The sequence below is a fragment of the Humulus lupulus genome, chromosome 3 (assembly GCF_963169125.1).
Source record: "Humulus lupulus chromosome 3, drHumLupu1.1, whole genome shotgun sequence".
NCBI lineage: Eukaryota > Viridiplantae > Streptophyta > Magnoliopsida > Rosales > Cannabaceae > Humulus > Humulus lupulus.
The window spans coordinates 49,814,713-49,831,175 of NC_084795.1; positions in this window are offsets into that span (position 1 = coordinate 49,814,713).

A 16,463-nucleotide genomic window follows, 5' to 3' on the forward strand; every position below is an offset into this window, starting at 1 on the left:
CTATTTGATAGATGGGGTACTGAATGCCCCAGAGAAGACAACGACGATATGGGGTGATTCCTTGAAGATGGTTGATGATCTTGACTACTTTTTCAGGTATCAGTGGGGGAAGCTGTCCTTCAAGAAGGTTATTAGAGGATTTCACAAGGACATGCAGAAGCAATTGAAGCATTACGAGGCAAAGAAGAAAGAGGGTTCGAGCAAAAAAAAAGAAGGAGTCGATGCATTTATTATACCTCCCTTCTTAACCAATGTCACATATAGAGGAATCAACTTCTCTACAGATTTCGATGTTAACCCAATGAATGCACGTACATGCCTATTATTTTTTATAACGCTAGGTTTGACGGATTGTGATAGGCATGTGTACAAGACCTCAATTTTCAAGTCATGCACACATTTATCCACTTCAAGCTCATCGTACAAAATGTCAAACAGTTGCTCATATGTTACACCCTTCTCCAAAGGCAGAACTTGATTTTTAGCATCCCTGAAAATCCAATCCTTATTTTCCGATTCACAAACACCATTGAATGCAATAAATATAGAAACAGATGAATCTATATCAAAAAAATAAAAATAAAAGGTCAAAAATTAAAACTATAATATCAAACAGCAAAAAATCGATTCATATTGAGGTCAACCTGTCGAGGTCAACTCATCGAGTCCCATCGAGGCATACACTACATAAATAAAGTTCTTTGCCTCTATCGAGGTCCATCGAGGACCATCGAGTCTCATCGAGGTACCCATTGTTCCTAAAACTCTGAGGTTTTTATCGAGGACCATCGAGTCTCATCGAGGAAGCCATTAACCCCCTTAATGTGAGGGTTTTATCGAGATCCATCGAGGACAATCGAGTCTTATCGAGGTAGTCATTTTCCCTAATGTGTGAGGGTTTTATCGAGGTCCATTGGGGACCATCGAGGAAAATCGAGGTAGACAAATAATATAAACATATGAGGGTTTATCGAGGTCCATCGAGGACCATCGAGTCCTATCAAGGCAGACAAAAAACTCAGAAAAAAAAACCAAGAAAAGAACGAAAATCCATTCAGGCAGTGAAAAATTACAATAAAACATGAATGCATACACATATCTGTTCGAAATAGCAAAAGCAACGTTGATAAATAAGTTTCCTCACTACATATAACAAATATATACTTACCCCTACGATTTTTATCCGAAATCCAAAATGAAGTTCTTGCCTTGAAAGGATTCACAACTTGTCCCTAAAATCCAAGCTCGAAAATTTGTATAGATTAAGCTGCAGAGATAGAGAGGGGAAACGTGAGAGATAGAGAGGGAGAAGTCAATGAGAGAAAAAGAGTGGGAAATTTATGATAGGGGCATTTTTTGGAATCCAAAGAATACTAAAATAAAAATATGATGTTTTTTTAGCTTAGTATCATTTTGTCATACAATACCACTTAATGCATTAAAAGTCAAATTTCCCATTATTAATAGTCCCATCTAGGAAATTGCTAAAGTTAGTGTTTGTTAATATCATTGACTTATATTTTGACTTTTGCAGCAAGATGACATTTTCTTAACTTTAATTTACAAAGGAAAATATACTTATCTTTTATATTAAAAGCAAAACACTGAACTAATACAACCGTATATATCAACAATAAGAGTATATATTTATTACTGATTACCAATCAAATTAAACATCAAACATCAGAGATAACTAATACCATGATGAAAGCATTGAACAGAGATGCATGCATGTAGTATATATATAGCATATAAAAAATATGGATAGAAAATAACGCGCACTTTCCTAATATAACTATCGTACATTCAATTATATTTGCAATACAATATTTCTCAATTTAGCATCCATATAAAAGAAGGTGTATAGCGACTGTTGCCTCTAAAGATTCCAGTTGTTGCCACTAGTAGCTATTAAGGGTGACACGCTAATAATCATTATTAGAGGCGATAAAAAATATCGTCCCTAATAATATAGTAATTGCAAAGTGTTAGATTATTTTTTGCAAACGACAATCACCGCTAATGTATGAATAATTACCTCTAATATAAATTTTCTTTAAAAAACAAAAAATTAATAATAAAAATGTAAATAATTGAAAATGAAAATATTATATCGTAGATTCAAAATATTTGATTAACATAACAAAAGTCAAATTAATATCCATAATTATAAGAGAAAATACCAGTTTGGCCCCTGTATTTTTTAAAATACACAATCGGTATTTGTGTTTTGTTAAATTACAATTTGGATCTTGTGTTTTACAAAATGGATCAAAATAGTACCATACACCCGATTTTAGTCAAAATATTTTTAAATATAATATTTCATTCTCAGCTCTTCGATCCATTCTCTGCTTCTGTGAACCCATCGCATCTCTAATGATCCAAGAATTGATCTTATAATTAAAAATATTTTAACAAAAATTGGGTTTAGGGTACTATTTTGATCCATTTTGTAAAACGCATGGTCTGAATTATCATTTAATAAAACACAAGGGTCGATCGCGTAGTTAGATAAAACACAAGGGTCAAAATGATACTTTTCTTAATTATAATAAAATGTAACAATTATTTAACAATAATATACTACTCTCCATGTCCTAAATTAGTAGCCTCCTCCATATCATCTTCCCATGACTGATGCGATGGCAATGGCAACATCGACCACATATATTGTGCAGGTAATGTCAATGACAATGTTCTGAACAAGCAAGGATAAGAAGATGGATGTTGTGACGATGATACTCCAACCATGTAAGGAAGTCCCATGGGTAGTGAGGACAGTGCCACGAAGATATAGGATGGGTCGGATGTTGATGTGAAGATGAAGCTCTAGTCATGTTAAGATGGACCGAAGGTTGCATCGACGATGCTCCAGCAAACATGTAAGGATAAACAGATGGAGGTTGTGATGTGTTGCTCCAAACATGTAAGGAAATGTCATAGGTTGTGATGGCAATGCTTCATACATGTAGGGATGGGTCAAGGGTTGATGAGAAGATGAAGCTCTAGACATGTCAGGATGGAATGAAGGTTGAAACGATAAAAGTTGTGGAGGCTGAGACAATGCATTAGGAAAGTTCGGTGGACAACTGTAACACCTTACTAATTAGGGTCTGTTACCATGTGTGTTTAAAATTAGTGCCGGACTCGCTAAACGATTCATTTGGACTAAACATGTGATTAATCCACTAAGGGTTCAGATATTTAAAATTTTGGTCAAGTCATAAACATTTTCATTAAGCTGACCTAGGCAGCAAAACTAGGTCTAACCCTAGCTTCCTTGAAATTTCTCGGCCGTGGCAGTCGAGTGAACTGCATATGTACATGTCACTGCTATCGCTCTCCAACTCATGGCTGGTCAAGCTTTCCCTTACCCTTACCTGCACTACAAAGCACCCATGAGCCAAAAGACTCAGAAAGAAAACATATTCAAACAATTCATGGAATAATACAACAGGTTTAGCAGTAATAACTAGAACTAAGCATAAACACTATTTAGATCAGCAACCTTAGGGTTGCACATGTGTTTGTTGCACTCCCTTTTTATTCTTATGGTATCTGAGCCAGTCAAGTGCTTGGTGCACTCCCAAGATGGCCCAGCCATAGCGGCCTGCGCTCAATGCTCGTAATGCCGGTCTCGGCTCATAAGCTGAGTCTTGCAGATCCTCGACTTATAAATCGAGCCTTGGATACTCTCGACTTATAAGTCGAGCCCCTTAAATCGAGTATGCCCTCGACTAGTAAGCCGATCTTTAACCAGATACAACAACAAATCCTCGGTTTATAAACCTAGCTTCCTTGCCATAACAGACAATAAAATAATACATTTATCACACATATAGATACAATGTATTACAATACATTGAAACATATATACACATGCATAATCATAATCATGCACATTTACAGGGCCAACGCCCAAATAAGACTAAGTCTAGCAGTTGGCCCAAGCCCTAATCATGTATATCATATTCTGGGTGCTGCTTTCTTACCTTTGGTCCAAGTACAAGCTACCAATGAACGACCCTTAAGTATGATCCCTGATCCGAGCCCCAAGCGATGACCTAGTCACAACCATGATAAAGAATCCCATCAATAACGAGTAAAGAAAGGCTTCCGGACCGAGTCTTAGCCTTTGGGACATCGAATTCCACTAAACTAGATAATAGGATTGATCCCGAGCAGTTAGGGTTGAGTACCTGCACTCAAAAACCCTCTTAGGTTTCAAAACCCCTTAAGCGTCGCAATCCTAAGCCCTTGTGCCGCGGCCCGCCCCTAGACAGAGGCCCAGCCTCCCTTTTAACTAAACATGCACCGTGGTGCTACCTAACAGGCTCCACAGTGCACCCTCGCGACAGAGCCCTCACCTGGCTCCCTGGGCTCAAGAGGGCCACGACACCCCAAAAACCCCCAGAACAGGGCTGCGGCCCGCCCTCTTCGAACCCAGGCTTCTTGGGTTTTTATTCAGTAAAACCCAACACAAATCACTCCAAAACAAACCTAAAACCTCAATTCAGTTCCCATAACCAATTTAACACTTTTCGAACAACAAAACCTAACTCAAAACTTGATCGAAAACTCATCAAACACTCCAAATCAATCCTTGAACCCTTTATCATGCAAGCTCTAACCTTCCCATAGAATTCAACAGAATGGACATAAAAATACTAAGTTCAAGCCTTTACCTCTAAGATATGCTCAACCCTGAATGAATTCCCCAGCTCATCCAGTCCAATCCTTCAATCCCTTAGTCTAGAATCCTCTAAATTTCCTCAAACCTTCAAGCACCACAAGAGGGAATGAGAGCTATGAGATAGAGAGAGAGAGAGAGCTGAAGTATCTGTTTCTTTCTAAGTGTTTCTATAGTCTTAGCTGCCTAAGACCAAACATATCCCTTTTTGCCAAAAATTCCAAAATGCCCTCAAGACTATCTTAAATCCTCTAGTGCCATCAAGGGAAATTTCGTCAATTGCCACTTCCTGTCAAATCATCGAGTGTTCCTTTAAATCCCCAACTATCTAAAAAATAACAACCATTTAATCTCCCATTACCCGATAAACCCCGGTAATGTACTAAATTTCCAAAATACCCCTAGGCTCACCCCGAGCCGAGTATTTAACCCCATTGTGACTTTTCCGCTAACTTGCTCACCAGGATCACCTCACATAGAGTAACTGAAATATATCCACATAATAATGTGGTCTCAATCATACACACATATACTTACAATTATACCATCAACGGGTCAAAATTACTAAAATGCCTTTCTTATATGAAACGGGCCCACACGCAAATTTAATATTTCTGAACATGAAAGAATAATTATATTATAATATAATTCACATAATGACGTGCTCATTGTACATTAGCACACAATTAAGACAATTATTGCCTCCCGGCCTCCTAATCTAGGCACTAAGTCATATTAGGGAATTTGGGATGTTACAACTATCACCTCCTTATAGGAATTTCGTCCCCAAAATTTTCCCTGAACAGCTCGGGATACTGGTCCCGCATGGTTGATTCGAACTCCCATGTCGCCTCCTTGACCTTGTTGTTCCTCCATAATACCTTAACTAAAGGTATGGGTTTATTCCTCAGGACCTTTCCCTTTCTCTCTAATATCTGGATTGGCTGCTCTTCAAATGATAAGTTTGTCTACAACTCCAGATCTTCATAGCTCTGTACATGAGCCTCATCAGATACATACTTCCACAGTATCGAAATATGGAACACATTGTGCATGGCCGACAATGTCGGAGGTAACGCCAATCTATATGCCACTTGACTAATCCTTTCCAGGATCTCAAAAGGTCCAACGTACCTAGGGCTCAACTTGCCCTTCTTCCCAACTCTCCTCACCCCCTTGAGTGGTGAGACTTTAAGGAAGACGTAGTCTCCCACTTGGAACTCCACGTTCTTGCGCTTCAGATTCGCATAACTTCTCTGTCTACTATGTGATGCAAGCATCCGAACTCTGATCTTTTCGATGGCTTCATTGGTCCTCTGGACTGCCTCAGGACCCAAGTATCTATGCTCACCCATCTTATCCTAGTGAATAGGTGATCTACATTTCCTACCATAAAAAATTTCATAAGGAGCCACTCCTATGGTTACCTGGTAGCTGTTGTTGTAGGAAAACTCTATCAGAGGTAAATATTTACTCCAGGACCCCTCAAAGTCCAGTACAGATGCTCTCAGCATGTCCTCCAGTATCTGGATAGTTGTTTCAGACTGACCATCAATTTGAGGATGATAGGTTGTACTAAACTTCAGCTGCGTGCCCATTGCCTTCTACAAACTTCCCTAAAACTTGGAAGTAAATGTGGGGTCCCAATCCAACATGATCGACCTTAGAGCTCCACGAAGACGTAATATCTCTTTTACTGGTCAACTATATAAGTCATCTTCACCGGTAGAAAGTGAGCCAATTTAGTATATCTGTCTACAATCACCCATACCGAATCGTGCTGACCTACCGTCTTGGGAAATCCCACCAAAAAGTCCATTGCGATGTCTTCCCACTTCCACTCTGGAATGTCCAAGGGCTATACTAGCCCTTCTAGTCTCTGATGTTCAACTTTGATCTACTGACACATCTGACACTTGGCTACGCACTCTATTACATCACCCTTCATCCCCAGCCACCAATACAAAGTTCTCAGATCTTGGTACATTTTCGTGGTGTCGAGATGCAAAGTATACGGGGTAGTATGAGATTCATCCAGAATCTCTCGTCTAATAACACCATTCGTTGGAACACAGATCTGACCTTTATATCTTAGCAAACCCATATCTGATACTGTATAGTCCCTAGTCGCTCCAGCTAGGACGTCCTCTCTAATCTTCACCAACAGTGCTCTTATAACTAACTATCTTTTATCCTTTCTAGAAGAGTAGACTATTAGGTAATATTAGCTAACTAGCCCACTATTAACTCAATCCCTGCTCTGGTCATATCCTCTACCAACTCCTTGGATATTTTCCTCGAACTATACAACTGCCCTGGACCTCTCCGACCTAGGGCATCTGCCACCACTTTGACTTTCTCTGGATGATAAAAGATATCACAATCACAATCCTTCACCAGTTCCAACCAAGACCTCTGCCTCATATTCAAATCCTTCTAAGTAAAGAAGTACTTGAGGCTCTTGTAGTTTGTTTATATCTCACACTTCTCTCCATAAAGGTAATGCCTCCATACCTTTAATGCAAAGACCACCTCTGCCAACTCGAGATCATGGGTAGAATACCTCTGCTCATAATCTTTCAACTGGCGTGATGCATAAGCAATTACCTTCTATGCGTGCATGAGGACACATCCTAACCCTTGTCTCGAAGCATCACAATAAACCATGAACTTCTCATGATCAGTCGGAAGACTCAAGACTTGGGCTGTAATCAGTCGTTGCTTTAACTCCTGGAAGTTGTTCTCGCATCTGTCTGACCATGTAAACTTATGATTCTTACGGGTCAATTCTGTCAGTGGGGTAGCTATTCTTGAGAATCCTTCCACAAACTTCCTATAATAGCCTACCAATCCAAGGAAGGTTCAAATCTCAGAGGCATTTCTTGGCCTCGGCCAATTCCTAACAACCCTAATCTTAGCTGGGTCTACCTAAATCCCTTCTCTACTAACAATATGACCCAAGAAAGTCACCTGAGGTAACCGGAACTCACATTTCTTGAACTTCACAAATAATCGGTGCTCTCTCAGTCTCTGCAAGACCAACTGGAGGTGTTGCTCATGCTCTTCCTCTAATTGTGAATATACCAAGATATCGTCGATGAAGACGATCACGAATCAGTCCAGATAGTCCTTGAACACTCTGTTCATTAAGTCCATGAAAGATGTTGAGGCATTGTTCAAACCAAATGACATAATGAAGAATTCATAGTGCCCATAACTAGTATGGAAGGCTATCTTTGGTATGTCTTCCTCCTTAATCCTCAACTGGTGATAACCAGATTGAAGATCTATCTTTGAGAACACCATTTTACCTTGAAGTTGGTCAACTAAGTCATGTATTATTGGCAGAGGATACCTGTTCTTATTGGTCAACTTATTCAATTCTCTATAGTCTATGCACATCCTCAAAGAACCGTCCTTCTTCTTCACAAATAAAACTGGCGCACCCTTTGGCGAGAAACTGGGTTTGATAAAACCCAGATCCAACAACTCCTGTAACTTTACCTTGAGTTCCCTCAACTCTGCTGAGGCCATTCTGTAAGGTGCCCTAGACACTGGCTTTGTCCCTGGTGACAACTCTGCTGAGGCCATTCTGTAAGCACTAGAAAGCTGACCTGTAACCACTGAGGGCCTTGCCTTAGCCTCAGCCTACGTCAATGAAAACACTCGAGTTGGAGTCGAGCTGTCTGCCTTCTTTGGTTCTTCTTTCTTCATTCTTGGGCAGTCCTTTTTGCGATGCCTCACAATCCCACATAAAAAGCAGGCCTTTGCCCGATACTCCCCCGAATGACGTCTTCTACATCTAGCACATTGTGGGTATGTCTTTCAGTTCTCATTGCTGCCCTGGCGACCAATCTGTACACCGTGTAGCCTCCTATCAGGTCTAGGAGCCAAAACAATATCTGGGGAGGGTGATAGTGACAGTCAGAATCCCGTGATCCACAGAGGGAAAGACCAGGTAAAATTTGTGCAATCTCACACCGCATTGGGAAGGTTAAGTGTGATGATTCTAAGACTATGTAGGTATGGAACTACACAGTTGAAGAGGGATTAAATGGATTGATGGGTACTACCTAGGCCAACAAGATGCATCTTCTTTTCAGTAGCCCAACACTTGAGAACTCCAAAGTTATGCGTGCTTGACCTGAAGTAGTCTCATGATGGGTGACCTCCTGGGAGGTTTTCCCAAGAAGCATGCGAGTGAGGACAAAACATGCTGGAAAGACTCGTGTTGGTTTGCAGGGCCAGTCGTCATTCTAGGAAGCAGTCATAGTGACGCATGGCATTACAACGACGATCTCCAATTGGAAGATATTGAGACAATTAATAGATTTGGTTAAACAAATTCTTTATCATTTCCATCAAATCACGGTTCTCAACAGACGATTATTGAGAAGGCACCTGAGACTGGGTGTATTGAGAAAGATGGCTAAAGGATGCCTCTGACCCCCCCCCCCCCCCCCCAATTTACGGCCCAATTCTCGCTTGTGACTGCGCATTCATCCCAATACTTTTTGTAGCAGCTTGACTTGGTCAACTATAGTCGAACCATTATCATTCAAGGAAAAATTAGATGTTTGCTGACTTTGTGATAGAAAATCGGCATTCAATTTTTCCTATCTTAAGGAAAACGTTAGAGAGTTCAAAAAAAAATTCTATGAATAACACAAATACAATTAGGTAAACTTACATCACCTGTTTATGCAGCTTTGTAACTAATTGTTTTGTTTCTTTCTTGCAGTGTTAATCCTTAAAATCCTCAATAACGTGTTGGTTCGTCTTAAACATATAAACATAATGTCTTGGAATTTATAACTTAATAAAAATTAATTGTGTTAACATTTTTACTTACTTTTTCATGATGGCGAGCCCCAACAATTTTGTACCCTGCGTTGTAGGATACTTTTGTTCTACACCATTTACTTCGTCTGTATTTGTCGATAATACAAAATCGTCAATGACGTCTCTCATCTTATCTATGTCTTCATTCTTCTTAACTACGTCATCGACAACATCTATTTCCACTTCTCTGTGGTCAACCCACTGTTGATAATTCTCTTGAGAACCCCTATCAATGACTCGAGCCTCTACCATATCAACACTTTGTAGTCTAATATTCAAGCATCTAACACACATATATATGATTCTGTCGTTGCAATTTACGTGTTCCTTCTCCATTTACAAGAAGGCTTGGAGACCATTCCAATAAGCATCCTCGTGTTGATGTAATAACCAATGTTATTAACTTTCTTATAAGTTCCTTAATTATGACCTTAGATATTTTTTTTTATGTTATAGATTTCACTTGAGTGGTTGAAATTAGAAAGATTATTTTAGAATATTTTTATAATAAGATATGATTTTATGACTTAGTAAGTAATTATAATTTGGGTAACTATAATTATTATGATAAGTATTTTATGGAGGTTATTAATTTTGTGGGAATTAAAAGCTTAAGACTAAATTAGTATATAGTTTTCATTACGGAAATAAGAAGTTATAAAATATGTACACATGCTATATGGTGATAGATATGGTGTACATGTTGCATTAACTGTAGTCCCAATAAATTGAATTACTAAAGATGGCTGAAATACACTAGGGAATAACTAGTTAGAAATTTCCAAAGATTAAATAATAGGTTGCATGAAAAGCCTATAATGAGGAATCAAGTTTTACTTGGTTGGAGACCAAGACTAGTCATAGGCCTGGGGACTAATTTAAGTTAAGTAGCTATGTGTTAATCTAAGCTTACTAAGGCGAGCTGAGAAATAGTAAGTTTGTGGGAGTCAACAACTATTTAGAGAAGATAGGTGAGAGTTGAAGCTTGTTGAAGTAATTCAAATTTGAAAAACACAAGGTGTAGGCGTGGTAGACTATGTAGAGAGATTAGTGGAGACTTTGACTACATGTTGTTGCATATGAGTGTGTGTGGCATCAAGTGAGTGTTTATACCATTTGGAATAGGTAAATAAAAGGGCTAGCCGAAACTACATAGGGAGAAGGAAACTTGAAATTTGAAAACTTGTTGAATTGGTATGGAGAGGAATAAGGAAGAAGTTTGGGGTTTAGAGCCTATAAATAGAGTCATTCACCTCTTCATTTTTCACACATAAACAAGCTCCAAGCATACACCATTTTTTATATTTGCTTTCTCCCAAAGTTTCATCTTTTGCTCAATATTTTTCCATATAGCCGAAATGCACCAAGCCACATAACCATTTATATAGCATAAAATACCTAAGTTTGTCAAGAATAAACTCTATTTGTGTTGACGATAGACGTTGTTGTGAAGGCTCAAGATTTTGGAAGTCTTGATATCTTGTTCTAGGGTGAAAGTAGGACTTTTATAAGGTTTAGATTTTAGAAATTTAGTTATTATTATAGAGTCTAATTTAGTCTTTAATTTTATGTATAAGGTTTGAACAAAATCCACTAGCACTTTCAAGCAATCTCTTTTTCTTCTCTTTCTCCACACTCAAGGTAAGAAAAATTAGATAGATATAAATTTTGATGTTAAGTGAATGTATGACCTTAACATTTCAAGTACAAGAAGATAAGTGTGGTTGGACCTAAGTGATGTCCAGAACTGTATGATGGACCTAAGTGATGTCCGGTAGGCTTAGATGCCAAAAATTGTATGACTGGCCTAAGTGATGTCCGAGGCTTGAATGCCAAACCTTTTTATAAGCACTTTATCTTCTCTTGCCTGAATTGTTATGAGCTATAACTATTATGACCCATATGATTATGACAAATATTAGTGTATGATTTAAAATATTTATATGGTTTTATATGATATAGTTATCTTTGATAGAATATTGTCATTATGGAATTATATGGACTTATGATGTTAGAAAAGATCTAGTGTTTATGTTTTTGGTTTCTTTATTAGCATTTTATTTATTTAAATTAAACGTTTATGTATTTAATTTTGTTAAAGACAAATCTTTTTATTGTAAAAATTGGGATCCCTCAGCTTTATGATATTTTTCTATAAAAGAGCAACATTTATGTTTTATGATCCATCATTGGTTCGGCATTATGATTGTGAGAAGTTTGAGCATTACAAGTGGTATCAGAGCTAGGACTATATTGGTCTCGAACATTCTTATGATATACACACGATAGTTAAAATGGAGACCGACTTGTTACCAAGTAAGTATACTGACTTTGTGTTCTGTTTTGTATATGTGAAATAATGATTTTTAATGGTTTACAGAACTTAGCACCAGGAACCCAAATGTCATTAGCGCTATTAAAGCAATAAGAAGAATACCATACCGAGATGGCGAGACAGAATTCAAAAGAGTATTTCTTAGGATAAATCGAATCCATAAGGAGATGGAAAGGAATATTGCCAATCACTCCGGACTACTTAAATCCCATGAGAAATGTATAGTTCTCATGCACTCTGCAAAACTACCACTAGCTGGACCAAGTTTGAAGATAGTTTGGAATGAAGTTCTGTATGACGAAAGCATACCAATCAAGGACATATATGATATATTTATGGATATATTTTCCCGTAATTTTAGAATTATCAAGGATATTGATCTACCAAATAGGGAAATAGATGAAAGAACACACCAGTTAGCCAACAACCTTAGAGCAGGATTCCTTAGTAATATCCCTTTCACCTCACGCTTTATTAACACTTAAGAAGATTATGAGGATCTTACTCAAGACATGATAGAGGAAGGGTCTGACATAGAGGATTAGAATAAGTGCATGATAATTAGTTTTATTTTTAAAAGTACTAGTAGAACTTTTCTAGTTTGTAAATAAATTTATTTTCAATAAAGATTGTTTCGATTACCACTTCATAGGGACGAGGAGGGTGAAAGACGATACATGGGACCCAAAGCCGTAAGAGAAGCAACGGGGGCGATAAAAAATATACGACAAAGGATGATAACTGTTCAAAGTCGTCAGAAAAGCTATGCTGACTTTAAGAGGCGAGGTGTTGCTTTTGCAGTAGGTGATAAAATCTTTCTAAAAGTATCATCGATGAAGGGGATTATGCGTTTTGGAAAGAAATGGAAGGTAAGCTAGAAATTTATAGGTCATTTTGAGATATTTGACAAAGTTGGACAAGTAGCATATCGGTTGGCCTTGACGCCATCGTTAGTTGAATCGCATAATGTATTCCACATATCTATGTTAAGGAAGTATGTATCTGAACCATCCCATGTGCTAAATTACGAGGCTCTAGAGCTGAAGCATGATTTAAGTTATAAAAGAACGACCAGTACGTGTTCTAGATTGGGGAACTAAGAAGTTGAGATCCAAGAGTATCCCTATAGTCAAAATCCTATGGAGTCATAGCATTGAAAGAGAAGCAATGTAGGAGCTGGAGGATGATATGAGGAAACTGTATCCCTAGATTTTTGGTAAGTAAAATTTCGAGGATGAAATTTTTTTAAGGGTGGAAGAATGTAGTAACCAAGGTTATTAACTTTCTTATAAGCTCCTTAATTACAACCTTAGATTTCTTTTTTATGTTATAGTTTTTACTTGAGTGGTAGAAATTAGAAAGATTGCTTTTGAATATTTTTAGAATAAGATATGATTTTATGACTTAGTAAGTAATTATAGTTTGGGTAACCATAATTATTCTTATTAAGTATTTTATGGAGGTTATTTATTTTGTGGAAATTATAAGCTTATCACTAAATTAGTATATAGCTTCCTTTAATGAAATAAGAAAGTATAAAATATGTACACATGTTATATGGTGATAGATATGGTGTACATGCGGTATTAACTTTAGACCCAATAAATTGAATTACTAGAGCTGGCCGAAATACACTAGGGAATAACTAGTTTGAAATTTTTTCAAAGATTAAATAATAGGTGGCATGAAAAGTCTAGTTTGAAAATTTTCAAATATTAAATTATAGGTGGCATGAAAAGCTTGTAATTAGGAATCAAGTTTTACTTGGTTGGAGACCAAGACTAGTCATAGGCCTGGGGACTAATTTAAGTTAAGTAGTTATGTGTTAATCTAAGCTTACTAAGGGGAGAGGAAAAAGACTAAGTTTGTGGGAGTCAACAACAATATAGAGAAGATAGGTAATAGTTGAAGCATGTTGAAGAAATTCAAATTTGAAAAACACAAGGTGTAAGAGTGGGAGACTATGTAGAGAGACTAGTGACTTTGACCACATGTTGTTGCATATGAGTGTGTGTGGCATCAAGTGAGTGCTTGTAGCATTTTGAATAGGTTATAAAGGGGTAGCTGAAACTACATAGGGAGAGGGAAACTTGAAATTTGAAAACTTGTTGAATTGGTATGGAGAGGAATAAGGAAGAAGGTTGAGATTTAGAGCCTATAATTAGAGTAATTTATGTCTTCATTTTTCACACACAAAAAAGCTCCAAGCATACACCATTTTCATCGTTTGCTAAATATTTTTCCATACAGATGAAACACACTAAGCCACATAACCATTTATATAGCATAAAATACCATAAGTTTGTCAAGATTAAACTCTATTTGTGTTGAGGATAAATGTTGTTGTGAAGGCTCAGGATTTTGGAAGTCTTGATATCTCGTTCTAGGGTGAAGGTACAACTTTTATAAGGTTTAGATCTTGTAATTTTAGTTATTGTTATAGACTTTAGTTTAGTCTTTCATTTTATGTATAAGAATTGGACGAAATCCACTAGCACTTTCGAGCAATCTCTTTTTCTTCTTTTTCTCCACACTCAAGGTAAGAAAAATTAGATAATTATAGATTTTGATGTTAAGTAAATGTATGACCCTAACATTTCAGGTACAAGAAGATAAGTGTGGCTGAACTTAAGTGATGTCTAGAACTATATGAAGGACCTAAGTGATGTCTGGTAGGCTTGGATGCCAAAAATTGTATGATAGGCTTAAGTGATGTCCGGGGCTTGAATGCCAAACCTTTTTATAAGCACTTTATCTTCTCTTGTTTGATTTGTTATGAGCTATTATGATTATGACCAATATTAGTGTATGATTTAGAATATTTTTATGGTGTTATATGATATAGTTATCTTTGATAGAATAGTGTCATTATGGAATTATATAGCCTTATGATGTTATAAATTGTTTGTGCTATATATAATTGTATGATTGTTTTGTATGCATTTTCTTTACTGGACTTAGAAGCTCACTCCTTATAGTATACTTGTACAAATCAAGGTAATTAAATGATAGAATGGTCGGTGGCGATTTGGACCTGAATAGTTGTTGGTGTATTCGTGAGGGCTATATAGTTGTTGGAAAAGATCTAGTGTTTATGTTTTTAGTTTCTTTATTAGCATTTTATTTATTTAAATTTAATGTTGTTGTATTTAAGTAAAAAATGGGATTCTTCTGCTTTATGATATTTTTCAATAAAAGAGCAACATTTATGTTTTATGATCCAACTCTGATTCTCGGTATTATGGTTATGAGAAGTTAGGGTGTTACAATTGATTTCTCAATGTCGTCCAACTTTTATCGATTGCCATCTATGGTACAAAAATAAACTACCATTAAGTTTTATTTACTGTGTGTGTGTGATAATCCACATTTTCACCCCACTTCTAAAATGGTAAAGAACCTGTCTCATTTAAGTTTGTTGTATATATATAATTTGATCTAAACTCTTAAAATTGTTTCATTTATGTAAAAAAAATTGGTAGCACCTCCCATGGTTCTCATAAGTGTGCAGAATAAAATTAAGGTTGTCCACTTATGAGAACAAATAAGGAGACACATGTCGAAATATCTACTAATAAAACAATAAAATAAGTAATAAATCAAATTATAGGTACACAATAAACACAAACTATCCATGCCGACCAAAAAAGTCCTGGATAATTCAGAGAAGCGTATTTAAGAGTCCTTACTGACTCAGCCTCTCCGAACGGATTTAAGTCTTTTCGTGACTAAGAATAATTATCACTATGTGATAATATATAACTCGTCCCTCCTATTTTTGGTAATCAAATTTTTTCACCAAATAAAAACAATAAAAATCAAATATTTATTTATGAACTCTTATGATATCCCCTATAAATTATGATGTTTTATATTGTTTTATTTTCAAATGTTTAAGATTTTACGTCATTTAAGAATTACTGTTATTTTTATTAAGTATGTTATTATAGTTAAGATTAAGATTAATATTAATATTAATTCTTATTTTAATTATTATTTAATTAAGTGTCAATGTAATTAATTAATTAATAGTAATTATTTTCATAGTTTTGTATTTGTCCAGATTTTTTAAGCCTCAAACTTACTTTTTCTTCTTATAATTGTTAAATTTATGAATAATGCTATTTTTCAAAAGTTAATTTATTAATAATTTATTTCTAAAAAATTGTTAAAAATAATAATATTTTTATTTATTATTAAATTTTGTACTCTCTTTTATTACTATTTTTTTTTTTGGATAATGTGTTTTTAAAAGGTTTATCTCATTTCTTAATTTAATTATTAAATTTATCAATAATTATTATTTTAAAATAATTTAATGCTTATTTTACTATTTATATTTATTAAAGTTTAATTTAATTCAGTTATCAAATTTATTAAAGCTGTATTTCTTAATTTATCTATTTAATAATGATAAAAGTACAAATTAAATAATTATTTAGTTTTATAATGATTTCTCCAAATTTACCAAAATTTTGGCAAAATATCAGCTATATTATAACATATCCCAAAATTTGAAACTCTAAAGTGTCTTATGAATTTAAAAACTATCTATAGAGAAGTAAATATGGTTACTTTTTTTAGTCTAAGAAG